Here is a 13,546-nt window from a genome sequence, read left to right as displayed (position 1 = left end):
ATTTTGACTGTAAGTTTGTATCGACTTTATTGCGAGACAAAAATAAATAGTAGTAGATAAGATATTTGCATTAACTATCAATCAATGTCAGATTTATTAGAAGGCATTTATATTTTTTACTACGCTATTATTAACTCTACTTGTAGTAGCTAACAAGCAGATTTTAAACTTAATTGTATGAACAATTGCTACTTATTACGGTCGAAGAGAATTATTATTTGGCTAGTGAATCTTTGTGGCCTTAACAGAATAAATAAATAAATATTATAGGACATTGTTACACAGATTGACTAAGTCCCACAGTAAGCTCGAGAAGGCTTGTGTTGTAGATACGCTGACAACAATATATATAATATATAAATACTCAAATACATAGAAACAAACCATGGCTCAGGAATAAATATCTGTGTCATTACACAAATAAGTGCCCTTACTGGGATTCGAACCCAGGACCATCGGCTTCACAGGCAGAGTCACTACCCACTAGGCCAGACCGGTCGTTAAAATGATTGAAAATTTTATTTTATTTTTTTCACGCCGTATCTTTGTTTACTTTTCTCGCATCGTGAGTGTTTTGTTTAATCTAACTGCTAAAGCTCGGTTAGCGTGCTTAGCTAATTAGGCGTAATGAGCCCCGTGTACCATAGAATGGACAGTACACGGTGCCAATTACCGGAGCTTGTTACTATTAGGACAATGGTCAAGAATGGGTTAAGAATTTAGTTAATTTGCGATTGCGCCACGGTTGTAGGTGGATCAGTTATAGCTTTAGGTTCTAAAGGATACTAAGTTGAAATTAATAACAACACTTCCGTGAGACACAGAAATAATACGCTATTTGATTTGTATGAATTAGTGACATAATAAAAAAAAAAGCTGTAACGCACTAGGGATTTATAGCTTTTTTTTCATAATCCATAACGCCCGAGATAACAATATAGGCCCTTGTCCTTCAGTACACCTGCATGAAATAAGGTCTTTTTCGAGCAAGTGTAATGGAAAATAGGTATATTAAAACAAGTCATTAATGTAATTTAAGTCGAAGATAGCTCGAAATGTTTCGCTCCAAAACGAGGAGCTTCAACGAGAGCACGCGTTGGCGGAAGTCCAGCAATCTTCGACTTAACTTTATATTGAGATCAAATTGTATCTAAATAGTTTTAGTTTCAGACTCGCTGAAGGCCATAGTTTTTATCGGAATCAGAATCAGAATTGCATTCATCGCATTTCAATATAAATATCATATCATATAATTATCATATTAATCATCATCATCCCCCGCAAACAAAGTCGCCGGCAGAATTTATGAGTTAATGATTTTATAAATTATCGCAATGGATAAGACAACCCTGAAAGAATGCAATAAAGCAAAATAATTTGATAAAAAATATCAAATGTAAGTGTGAGAATGATGCATGACATATATGATAAAATGCAACCATATTTTCAACCAAAAGGAACCACTTTGTCGGTTGTCCATAAGGTTGATTTCAAATTAAAGCAGTATGGAAATAGCACCTTAATGACAACCGATAATAAGTACCTTTTGATTCAGAATGGCACATAAATGTTCTAGACTTTTCTTCTAAACCGATTAGCGTTTAAATGAGCATTCTTACTCCATATATGCTTATAAAGCTTTGAACATTAAATCCATTAGGAATATCGTCGTTCTAATGGAACTAATGCACACTAAACGTTAAACAAAAACAATAACGACTGCTTATAAATTATCTTATTAAGAGGGGGCGTATAACCAGGAGATAAAAGGAAATTATAAAAGATGTGTCGCGCGAAACTTGCTACGGAAGATATGGTCTCACATTGACTTAGGTACTTCGTAAAAACCCGTTTTTAAGCCATTTGCCCGTAAGGCCCGCCTTACGGGCAAAATGGTGTCAATACAGCGGTGTCACGTACACGAACTCGAGCCGATTGTGCAGTCTAACGCCATCAACATGATTGGTTGATGAGTTCGCATCACGCGCGCGATTGTTCGCAACTAGTTGCATTAGATTGGCTCGAATCCGTGAGTGACACCGCTGAACTAGCACCATTATTAGTGCCCGTAAAGGTGGCCACTGACGAGCCTTCCAACAGTCCAAATAGCGTGGCTGCAATCCAAAATCGGTCCGTGAATGTCAAAAACGTACAATGTTTAATATTAGGATGCCGTCCATTTGGATGAATCTATTGTAACGGCATCCATTTGGAAGGCTCGTCAGTGGCCTGCTTAAGGCTCGTAACTAATTAAGTACCTACTTATGTTTTCGTGATATTTTTCTATCAAGCTTTTCTATTAAACTTTAACTTAATTAAGGTTTTGGTTGGAGTCAGCTCTTAAAAATATCTTTAGGTAGGGTCAGTTGTCGTACGTTAAAAAAACGGACACAGTCTAATTTCCGTGTGATATTTTTCATGGCATTAGCCCCCTCTTAAATAAGAACTCTTAGCGACTGCTTATAAATTATCTTATTAAGCATATGGGCAATTGAATTGCTCAATTTTTTAAACTGGACGTAATGAGGTAACGATTAGCCAAGCCCTCGCTTGCTCAATATTGACATTGTTTGAAGTTAGATCAACATCGTTTCTTCTTGAAAGGTATAAGTAGGTTATTTGTATAAGAGCAAAGTTGATCGTTGATAATTTCATTGCGAGGTTCTAACTACATGTTAGGGAATGCAAACCGGTTTTTATTTGTATGAAATTATGGTTAATAACCGGTGTTCCCATACCGGTGTTAAAAACCGGTTTGCATTCCCTAGTTTAATCTTGACAATTGTGTTTTCTGCATTTGCTATTAAACCTACATGCGTTCTCTTAACTTTCAGTGAATATCTGAATCTAGACACGCGGCAGCGTGTCAAGCCAAGTTCAAGCAAAGGAACTGGCTAGCCAGCGCCAAGTGTAATATTACACAAACCACTTGGTGCCACTTTTGACCCTTCTATAACTCAAAACATCTTTAACGTAAACACATAAAACTACGTGTGTTTAATTATATCCATAAGGACATCTAGAAGCCCAAATTTCATGAAGCTAGCTCAAACGTTTATAAAGATATGAAGGTCAAAAAGTCGTAAATTTTAAGACTGACTGACCGAAACCTAACCTACTTCCAGATGACCTAGAAGGATGAAATTTGGAATCCAGCTCAGTTATTGTGTGAAAGCGTAGGAAAAAATCTAAAAATTAAAAAAAGTTATAAAATAGGGGGGGTCCCCATACAAAAAAACCATTTTTTATTGTGACTGACATATAAGTACCTAAACCTAACCTACTTCCAGATGACCTAGAAGGATGAAATTTGGAATCCAGCTCAGTTATTGTGTGAAAGCGTAGGAAAAAATCTAAAAATTAAAAAAAGTTATAAAATAGGGGGGGTTCCCATACAAATTTCTTTTTTATTGTGACTGACATATAGTACCTAAACCTAACCTACTTCCAGATGACCTAGAAGGATGAAATTTGGAATCCAGCTCGGTTATTGTGTGTAAGCGTAGGAAAAAATCTAAAAATAAAAAAAGTTAAAAAATAGGGGGGGTCCCCATACAAAAAACCTGTAATACGCGCTAAACAACCGGCCAACGGTGTGTCGTTGGCGGCGCGCGGCACCACATAATTAATACAAAGAACAGAAGTAAAAAACATGCAGCGGAAACACAAGAAAAAACATTAAATCTCAATACCTGCCTAGTTTTCTTTACAAAAAGTATTGATATCCCATCAAAAACATAAATGTAAAAAAGGAGAGCCAAGTTCAATACAAAAATTATGCTTGGCTGTGGGGTTCGCCGCAAAAAGAATAGAGATTTAAATGAGTGCCAAGTTCTATGCAAAATCCAAATATGTATTTATAGGAACAAAATAACATTATAAACAAGTATTAAACTCTATTTCTTTGCTTTATTGGATACCTATAACAATTGCTGTTATTTAAAAAAAATGTGAGATCTTAAAGTAGGTTAGATTTGGCTTGGCCAGTTTTTATCAGAATTACAAAATATATATGTTGAATAACTTTATAAAATGACTGATGTAATGAAAACTGGCCAAGTCAAATCTAACCTGCTTTAAGATCTCGCATTTTTTTCAAATAACAGCAATTGTTATAGGTATCCAATAAAGCAAAGAAATAGAGTTTAATACTTGTTTATAATGTTATTTTGTTCCTATAAATACATATTTGGATTTTGCATAGAACTTGGCACTCATTTAAATCTCTATTCTTTTTGCGGCGAACCCCACAGCCAAGCATAATTTTTGTATTGAACTTGGCTCTCCTTTTTTACATTTATGTTTTTGATGGGTTACGAGTCACATGAACCCTCTGCCAAAAAGCCGCATCCATATAATCGAAGTTACGCATAAAAAGAAATAAGAGCGTGTAGAAGTTTTGTATTTAAAACGTGTCGCGTACTAGGTTCGTTTAACTCAGTAACAATTTAAAACCAGGTTGATCTTTTTTTCGTCTGTATTTTTTTAAATGTAATTTGTAGATAACCTTAAACAGGTTATCTAGAGGCTCCCGATCAATGGCTAGACTGATGTAATTCAAACCCACATAATAACATTGGCAATTATCGCCGGCATCCCCGCACCTGCGTCTGCGCAGGCATTCCAGTCGCTAGACAAACAGGGGCTGCGGCTAGTCACGAGCTACAGAAAATCAACCGCGTTTCCACTGAAAATTATGTAAAGTCCCTTCTAATATTAGGTACTAGTTGCTCTGTGAGTGTGTAGATCACGCTAACCGCCCTGGCTCCGCCCCATATTGAAAAATTTCCGAAAATTGTATCGACAAAAATTTTATTTCATCTCACCCGCGCCCGCGCAACAAATTGGAATTATACTCCCTGCGTGAGCGCCGACCTATACAGCGCTATTTTTACCTGCAAGCAAGGGGGGGGGGCTTGTAGGTGGTACAGTCAGCTCAGCATTAATAGGAGTGGATGATACAACGCACGAAAAGTATATGTCACCATGGAATACTCTTACACTCGTAACTGTCTCTTTTCACGTTCAAAAGTCTGTCTCAGTCTAATTGTTCTACTTATATATAAAAATTAAATATACAATATATTTTTTTGTTATGCTATTAAAGAATTGTGGAATTTTTCATGCTGACAACGAAGGAATATGATAATGTATTATATTCCTTCGTTGTTACAGTTTTTTACCACGGGTCACTCCTTAGTACTTCGCAGCCTAGTCCCAAGTATTGGCGCAGGAACTAGTTTTCACAAAAGTTAATGTCATCTTACCATCCATTCTGGAGGGGATTTTTGGCATTAAACAGATACATATAGAGACACATACAGATACATACATTAGAGTAGGTACTCTGTTTAGTCGAAGTTAAAAAATTATATCTAAATCAGAAGCGTGCTTTTTGTTATTTTAGTAATTTAAATAGGTAACAGAAAATATAAATTATCTACGTTTTTTAAAACTTTGACTGGTAGCTCTGTAACGATTGACACATACCAATATATCTGAGTAACAGACACTTAATAAATACTATTTTCAAATCTACATGTCGCCTAACAATGCCTCCATAACGAGACTCTATTTAAACACAGCGCGTACTCAAACCTATTCACACTTTCTTCTTCCATCCCTCTCTATAACCGTAGCTTCGATGGTTGTTGGAAAGGGAAGGACGATGTAAAATTTCTCGGTAGCTTGTAATATTTGTCGAACACTCGAAGATACGTTGGCTTTTCTTATTCACTGGTGGGCAGGTGCTTTGTGCCACTGTACTGTTTTGGTACGGTACAGTTGACTTATACTATGTTACATACACGTAAGAAATAATACTATTATGTGGTCATCAGTAATCAGTCATTTATTGCTTTTATAGTAAGCTAAGCATTAGGTGGTAGATATGAATATTGGACAGCTATGAAATGAACCCTTAAATGAATCGTAAATGCTTTTTGGCATTAAGTCCGCTATTTGTTCCTTTATTGATGTGCAATAGAGTTTAAAATTAATAAATAAATAAACCTGTAAGGACACTGAAACTTACAATCTAGAATATATACGTACAGAAGTGTACATAGATCTGTTTGATACGTAGTATATAGTGTACATAGATTGAGTCTGGAGGTCAAATTAGTTAATGTCAATACAACAATACTACTTATTTTTGCCATTCGCAATTTTTACCATTTTTCTTTTTCTCGATCGCATCCTTTTCCGAAATCATATTTAACCATTCACATATTTTCCCATTATTTTAATTTTCCAATAGCTTAATTTTCTAATAGGTTTTCTAACCATTCGCATAATTCCCCACTATATTTTATTTGTTTACGATCACGGAATAGGTAGGTGCGACGACGAGCGAAGCGAAGAGGAGTGTGTTAGGTGAACTGCGAGCAAAACAGTGCGCGAAGCCGAGCGAGCGAAGCGAGCGTGCCGCGGCAGCGGCCGGCGAGCGCCAGAACCGACTAATTATATTGTACGATATTGATTTACAAAAATAAGTTATTTTTTAGTTAGACTCTCGTATATTATAATAAGAATACATATCCAAATTATGCGAATGGTTAGAAAACATTTTAGGAAAATAAGCTACTGGAAAATAAAATTAGTGGGAAAATATGTGAATGGTTAGAAATGCTTCCGGAAAAGGATGCTATCGAGAAAAAGTAAAATGGTAAAAATTGCGAATGGCAAAAATATCAGTATGGAAAAAACGACTTTCGGAAGAGACATTTCACACACTCATAAGAATGAGTTATTTAATGAGAAAAGCTTATTGCTAAAGTAAATAAATAAATATTGTGGGACAATCTTAAACAAATCTAGTCCCGTCGTACTAGACGGCGATATTGAAAGATTGGATATTATAACATTTATAACTCAGAAACTAACATATGTGTTCATTACACAAATAAATGACCTTGTCCGCATTCAAGCCCACGATTAATTATTTAATTTAACTTGAAAATTTGATGACATTCGAACTCATCAGTGAGTGGGCGTGAAAACTATAACTCTTGACAAATCGACATCAGCATAGTGTGCGATTTATCAGAAAATTGAAACATGTTTGCGTGCGCAGATATCAATTTATAGATCCTGACATCTCGGGCAGAGATGGCTAACCCAGTGGACACTTACTTGATTGCTAAAGATACTATATATTTAAAATTATATCCTGAAGCCAAGATTTTTTTGTTTTCGGGCATTCCAAAAAACAAAGACGACTTTTTACGGAACGTGACGTGTATGGCAGCTATTTTAATAAGCTGCAGAAATCTACCGTTGAATTTAAAGCTAAGGTATCAAATTATAGCATGCCAATTATTGGCTTCTTAGGTTCATAAGGAGTGTTAAAAAACTTGTTTCACATACTCGACACTTATCTGGAATGCCCCTTTGGTTTTTGATTTAGAACATTGTTTTAATTTATCGAATAATCATCACAAATGTGTAATCAACTTACCTATTCTCTATTTTCTGCAATATGAATTAATTATTATGTAGTTTTTTAGCCATTCCTCAACTGCTACGGAAAGGTGGTGTTCATCAGTTTTAAATGCAATTTAATGGTCTTCGTCAGAAGTTCTACCTATAAGTCCTATTAACCTACCAAAAACACACAAATTCTGCAAATTAAGACCTCCTTGAAAATTAGAAATTTTTTAATTCATTCATTCAATTTCTGATTAACATGCAGCTAAGAAAGATAAGAAGATAAAATTTGCCTCGTACTGGCATGCCAAAGGTTCGCCATCCCTGATGTAGGCTATTCGTCAGGCAATCTAAATGACTGATCAACCTGCCGATTATCCGCGGGCTTTCTACCGTGAGAAGGTTTCTACGCTAGATCTTGTTTTGAGCTGGAAAAAACGAGACTGCGTAATTATGTACAAAGTCGTAAATATGTATGCAATACTTCACCTTATTTATAAGGGTTAAGATGAAAAATGTGTAGATATTTATGAGTTTCATGTAGAATGCTGTAGGCAAGGATTTGTTGAATATATTGACTCGAGAAGCAAGCTCCTGGACTTTTGTTTGTCATGTTCATATGAAGAGGATGGACCGGTTTTAGTACGGTATCTTACGTATTTCAAATTAACGTACAGTCAAAGAATTTAATTTCCTACCTTTTTCGTACCTTGTCACACAGTCACAGTGACAATCAATATGAGAGTCGCTAGAGACCTCATACCAACTATTGTCACTGTGACAAAGTATAAAATTGGAAATTGAATTATTTAACTGTACCTACATAAAAAATGAAATACACCAAAAAATATACAATTTTATGGGCTTTAAGAATACTCTGCGTCCCGTATTTCGCTCATTGAAATTTTGTGGATTTTTATAAAACGTTGTTTTTTATTTTTTTTAGTTTTATACTAATTTTATATTTTCTTTCTATTTCAGGTAAGTTCAAAGATGTTACGATTTAATTCATCACGTGAAAAAGACTGTCGTAAGTAGAAATATATCTGTCATTAATTTACCTTAAGTTTTTTGCTCTAGATAAAATATAATAAATTACAAACAAGTCAAATTATTATCAATTTGCGTTCCGGCGATTGAAATTGAATTTAATTTGTGGCAAATGAGTTCGTAACTTGTGCTCGAATGATTGATGGGAAAATAGACCCAGTGAGCGTCTCCACTGGCTCACGATAAAACATTTTAGTCCTTTAATTTTAATCATGTTTTTTGTCGTCTTTTAATCTGTATTAGTCTACTACAAACATACACATAGACAGCTACAATCATATTGTAACACCCTCACAGGGTAACATGTACGCTTCCTAACATTGTATTTAACATCATGTATTTCTATGCATCAATGTACATGTATGCAATAAATGACAATAAACAATAAACTACCTAGTACCTATTATTGATTCTAAAAGTGCATCCAAAGCTAGCGAATGCACCGCAAGTGCGCATGTGTCAGATTTAGTTTAGTATTATCGTTGATAAAATAGGAAATAAGGATGTAAGGCAGTATTTAATTAAGACTAGTTAATTATTGCTCAAAGTAATGTATTTATTATAGCGACAACTACAAGGTTTAGAATATGAAAAATGGTAGACATTATTTAAGTAATATATTTATATAAGCAGATTGTAAGTAAAAGTATATTGTAGATTTACGGAACAATTAATCGGCTTTATTATCACATCATTCACAAAAATATTATTTTATGCGTAATAAATATTGGTGGCTTAATAGTTAGTACTGGCTACCTTAACGTACACACTTGGCATAGTTTAAAATAGTAATAAAGATCGAGCAATAAGCCACATGATGTATTACACCGTAATCAGTTGGAATATACGTTACATAGTAACTATTAAAAACTCATCAAAGGGTTATATTCACATTAAAGATTGTAACGTACATACCATCAGACTATAACACAAAGAAAACATACAGAAATTTATAACAAGTCATAAAATCACAATTAAATAAAATTGACACTTAACTTCGTTCGTCGTCGTAGCTCTCCAACTGAGAAGTGACCCACAACTGTCAGACACCCGCTTATATTCGATTAGACTTCACCCCTTCTACCACTTCTAGGTGGGAATAACAAATAAGATGTTTCCTGCACATCCGGTTATTATAATAATTCAATTCAACAAATGTATTTGCTGCATTTAGTTTAATTTATTATAGAATAATTAACGCAAACTAATACAAATTTAATATCATGGCTTATTATTATAAAATACTTTATTTACCTTACTTATGTTCTGACAGTTATGGTCAAGAAATATACATGGAGGGTAGTTGTGTCATTGAACAGCAGTTCTAACTTATTATTTCGATATAAGTACGTATTAGCTTAGCAAAAGTGAACCATCTCGTAAAAATGTAAGTGTGATCTTTGTTTTTATACTACGTATCTCACACGGCCATACTGACAGGTGCTTCGTTCTCGAAGTACCTTATTTCTATATTTATTATTATTTATTTATTATATTAAACTTAGTATATGCAATGACTATTTTTTATTAGTCAGATACTATATCACATATCACATTAATCAAGTGAGAGCTCGAAGGCTCGGCAGCAATTATCCTACTTACAATCACCATACTACTGTTTCACTTATCACATCAAGTGAGCCTCAGTAGCATGTATCACCCTAGGTTGGCTACTGGTCCACTTATAACATCAAGTGGGGCACGCAGGCTCTGCAGCAGGTCCCTATATTGCTACTTTTTCACTTACATCAAGCGAGAGCTCGCAGGCTCGGCAGCAATTATCCTACTTACAATCACCATGCTACGGGCACTTATCACATCAAGTCAGCCTCGGTAGCATGTATCGCCCTGAGTTGGCTACTGGTCCACCTATAACATCAAGTGGGGCACACAGGCTCTGCAGCAGGTCCCTATATTGCTACTTTTTCACTTACATCAAGCGAGAGCTCGCAGGCTCGGCAGCAATTATCCTACTTACAATCACCATGCTACGGGCACTTATCACATCAAGTCAGCCTCGGTAGCATGTATCGCCCTGAGTTGGCTACTGGTCCACCTATAACATCAAGTGGGGCACACAGGCTCTGCAGCAGGTCCCTATATTGCTACTTTTTCACTTACATCAAGTGAGAGCTCACAGGCTCGGCAGCAATTATTAATCGGTTATTATTTTGTCAAATTAGCTTTTTAACTACACTGGAATGATGTACACTGGAAGTTCTCAATCGATCGATAATCAACTCATGTCTCATTCACATAAGTAAACTTTATAAACTTTTCTTTTTTTCTTTTTTTTTTTAATACATAAATTACCTTAAGTATATAAAACTTCTTAATCCCATAGTCCAACTAGCTTATGTTTTGAACACTAGAAGATGATAGACATGTATAAATATATTTATGCATATGTACATAATAATATGTTACATATTCATACTTACATACATAAAAATCATTCACGGTTAAGGAACAAATCCTTCCGATGAACACACAGATGTACCCACTGGATATCGAACCCGGGACCTCCAGTTTGGTATGCAGAGATTTCTCTTTTTTTTTGACAAATAAAAACGCCAACACATGAAGTTTACTAATCCAAGACCTCCAATCTTCGTAAACTTACTAAGTTCTTGTGCACTATAGGTTTACAACCACAATAAATAATGAATTTTAAAGAGAGAAAAAAAAAAGCTAAATTTTATAGTATCATTCGCAAACGTTTCTGTTTAATACAAAATTAATTTGGCATTCAGCTGGCAGTAGACGGTCGGGAAGGCATCATGGAGGTGGTCAGTTAAGAAGGAGGCTGGCTCAACTGGACTCGACTGATAGCTGGAAGTAACCGCTTAAGATCGCGACAAATGGAAAATAAATCTGGGAACCCTATGTCTCAAATTAATTTACAATAATTAATGTTTCTAAACTATTCTCCTGCCACAGGTAATGTCTATACCTACTAGGAGTTCTTAACTTTTATAAATTAACCTGAATCGTTTAACAGAAATAAACATTTTTCATTTATTTTTACGTTTTTTTTTTCATTCCATTAGAACTTCCTACGTTGGTCACTCCCATGAATTATATAAACCTAATGTAACAGAATTTTAAACTCCGTTCGGCCATCCCACAAAACAACTATTTTAAAAGTCAGTGATCAGTATTATCTATAATGTATTCAATATGTATAGATCTATCTTTTATTTAGCTGAAGCTTCGGTGGCAAAATAAAAATGTGGTTACAAATAATAGGCAACGTATTTCTTTTTATGAAATGGTATTTTGGAGCTTCCATCGTAACTGTCCTTAAACCGCAGGAGATAACGCGATATTCTTCTAGTTGAATCTTAACTTATCGTACAAAGGCGGATTCATCTTACAAAAGTCGTTCTCTAGGATGGGTCTAGGATGTTTTGGGCTTCTGGGTAGGACACAATTAATTCGAAGACATATTATTTATATCAGTCATGCTTCATTATGGCAATAGGTTAGGTATAAATTAAAAAAAAATTGATGTTTGCTAAATACTATAGAATCAGGATTATACGATTCGTTTTATTCCTGAACAGCTCACTCATAGCAACAAGTGGCACCAAAAGGTTAATTCACCTATCTACCTTCCACTTGGCTTTATCAGTATTCCGGTGGTCTTATGTTTTCTTGTATGTACCAAAATTAAAACAAACATTAAAATGAACCAGAAGATCATAGGTACAAAATTGCCATTGTTATAGGCATTTTATTACCGCAGCATATTTAATTACCGCCAGACCAGGTAAATGGTGGTACATATACCCAAGGGCTTATGCGAGTTTACTACGAGAACTGGTAAAGTATATAACAGTTTAAAATATCGTATATACATGGTGTTCACAAGGAATGCGAAAGACCTTAACCACGCATTTCTGAGGTCAAAAGAGAGAAAATAATGTAATATGTGTATATGTCAATTTCGCCCAAAAAAAAAAATTTTTTTTTTAATGTACTTGTACATAAAAAAGTATATGTTATTGGTAAACATGTCACTTAAAATACATTTTTAAAAACTTTTTTTTTTTTGTAAATCATAGTTGTTGCAAAGTGTTACTTGTTACTTTTTGACATCTATCGATAAGGATATTTAGACTACGTCCCATAGTAGTAACATCGTCATCAAAAAGTTAAGGCGTTTTGCACTACGTAACAATAAAAACTAGTTTTTTTTTTTTATTTTTTCTTTCTTTTCTGTATTTGTATTAAATGAACTCTGAAACTAGGCGAATTTCAAAAAGGTTTAAAGGACTTTGTCTCTAAATATAATCAGGAATACGCTGCTAAAACTATTCGGCCCCCTCATGTTACACCGTGTATATATTTTTTATATTCCTTACAGGTAGGGTTGCCAACCGTACTATATTATATAGTATTGTACTATATTTTGGCTCTTTGTACTATATACATTTGGAAAAATATATAGTACGCTAAAATACTATATTTCCGATCAAAAGTATATTACACTCATGTTTAGTATTTTATCTAAAAGTACTATATATTTTTTTTAAATGTACTATATTTTTGATGCCTTATTCTGGAAAATACTATATTCCACCAAAAAAAAGTTGGCAACCCAGTTACAGGTCACCTAGATGAATTGTCCTAAAGGAATACGTTTACTTTGTACACATTTATTGTACTCTATGTTGTATATTTACCCCTTTTTTTTGTAAAGTATTTTTATTACCAAGAGAATATGTGCTTTTTATTTACTGACTAATTTGCATGTGCAAAAATCTTTCAACTTCACGGTTTCAAAACATAATTTACTAACACGGGACTTGAATTACCTCTGATTACTTACCACAAGAACAATACTGACTAGTCTACTATTTTGTATGACGTAATTGTCTAAGGTTGTCACTGAGATATCCTTTTTTTTTTATAGTCATTTAATATCCATCAATCAGTAAATTTATCAATTTGGAAGCATACTTTCAAAAACGCTTTTATGCCAAACGCGTATTACTATCTGTACACAGAACTCGCAATAAGCAGTGTAGGTGCAAAATTGTAAATAGCCGTTATTACTATGTAT

At 34.4% G+C, this 13,546-nt stretch overlaps 1 protein-coding gene across 2 annotated transcripts in view; it reads left to right on the top strand.

Moving 5' to 3' along the window:
• The window catches only part of LOC134671689 (protein prickle-like), a 209,489-nt gene that overhangs the window by 31,605 nt on the left and 164,338 nt on the right, over positions 1–13,546 (top strand). The gene's annotated exons all lie outside the window — the stretch shown is intronic.

This window comes from Cydia fagiglandana, chromosome 16 (genome assembly GCF_963556715.1).
Source record: "Cydia fagiglandana chromosome 16, ilCydFagi1.1, whole genome shotgun sequence".
Lineage (NCBI taxonomy): Eukaryota > Metazoa > Arthropoda > Insecta > Lepidoptera > Tortricidae > Cydia > Cydia fagiglandana.
Note: the sequence above shows the minus strand (reverse complement) of the source record. Positions and strands in the feature narration are given on the sequence as shown.